The following is a 1676-nucleotide window of genomic DNA, read 5'->3' on the forward strand; positions in this document are numbered from 1 at the left end:
TTTTTTTCTCAGTGCAGTTTTAACTTGTATTACAAACATTTTGAAACAAAGCAAAAACAATCTTATTTAGGGTATGCTTCTTGTAAACAGTGGAGGTAGCAGTACAATTAATAAGTATGGCACTGGGTTGGCCGCACATGTTTCCAATGTTTTTTTATCACACTGTAATGGCGCTTTTCCACTGCGTGGTACGGCACGGCTCGGTTCGGCTCGGTTTGAGTTTCCACTGCAGTTTAGTATCGCTTTAGAATAGGCAGGATTATTCACATGTCGTTATAGTTGCGCCGCCTCTATTGCCGCGACTCCTGAAAAACTTTTTCATTCCGCTTCGCCCCATTAAGCTCTCGCTGGATCCGCTCCTCTGCTCTCAACGAGAGGAACGTCTGTACTTCCGCAACAGGGGGAACAGCCACTTTTTGGTTGTTAAAAAAAGGAGCGCTCATTCAAAACAGTTGCGTTCGATCCTTCACTGGCTGTGCTGATTTAAATCTAGCGGTTCTGTTGTGTTTGGGTTGCAACTTCAGTGACGCAGGTAGTGACGATTCTCTCCGGCCAATCCGTGATCAGCACAGTTTACACGTCACGTTTTGGTAACGGTACGGTACGCTTGGAACCCCAACCGAGGTGGTACTAAAAAAAGTACCAGGTACCAGGTACTGTACCCAGTGGAAAACCCCCAAAAAGTGAACCTACCGAGCCGTACCATGCAGTGGAAAAGCGCCATAAGTGTTCTTCACAGTATTAGGGTAATCCAAATGTACTGTACCAGTGATCCAAACATAGCACATGGCAGTCCGGAAGCAAATGGCTGAGGTAGACCCTGGAGACTGTTCTTTGCAGTACTACCCTGAACAATGATGGTAAAAGACACAGGGTCAAGGCAGAGAAGATTTGGAGAAGTACTTCATCTTCAATGATAGTCAGCAACCCAACAGATACCAGTGCCCAGACTGCATCAACATCAGACACCTGTATAAAACCAAATAAAAACAATATTAGTAGGGAAATATGGATGATAAGTTATCAGTGTTATCTGTCCTGCCTACACTACCATGCCATTGGGTTAGTTCACCCAAACTTGACATTTTTGTGATAATTTACTCAAACATGACTTTTTGGAACACAGATAAAGACATTTTCAGTGAAATCCAATATAAAGTAGGGCTGTGCGATTTGGGGGAAAATATCAAATTGCAATTTTTTTGACAGATATTGCGATTGCGATTTGATTTGCGATTTTAAATTTGCAAAGTCAAGCTTCAGCTCAATATTGCCAATAATGTGCAGCACAGTATGGGTATCATTACCCTGCTGAAAAAAAACAATAGAAACCATCACAGAAATTCTTATAGTTTCCATTAAACCATTACAAAATTCCTTTTTGTTTTGGGCATTACTCCAATAGGAATTACTGTTGTTCTATTGGTTGCCATCTGCCAGATTACATCCCACCAATAGAATCCATTAAATAGACACTGTTATAGTTTACATTAAAACCAATACAATTCCCATTATAACCCTGAAATTCATTACATTTGTTATTGTGTTTTGGGAGGGGTTCTATTGTTCGGGGTTTTTTTCAGCAGTCAAGATTATAATGGTATAACTACTTTTACAGAATTAACTTAATTACTGAATTTCACAGAAAATATTTGTTTATTTTTTATAAATAAAGA

This window comes from Sinocyclocheilus grahami, unplaced genomic scaffold, assembly GCF_001515645.1.
Source record: "Sinocyclocheilus grahami isolate Dianchi unplaced genomic scaffold, SAMN03320097.WGS_v1.1 scaffold1133.1, whole genome shotgun sequence".
NCBI classification, from domain to species: domain Eukaryota; kingdom Metazoa; phylum Chordata; class Actinopteri; order Cypriniformes; family Cyprinidae; genus Sinocyclocheilus; species Sinocyclocheilus grahami.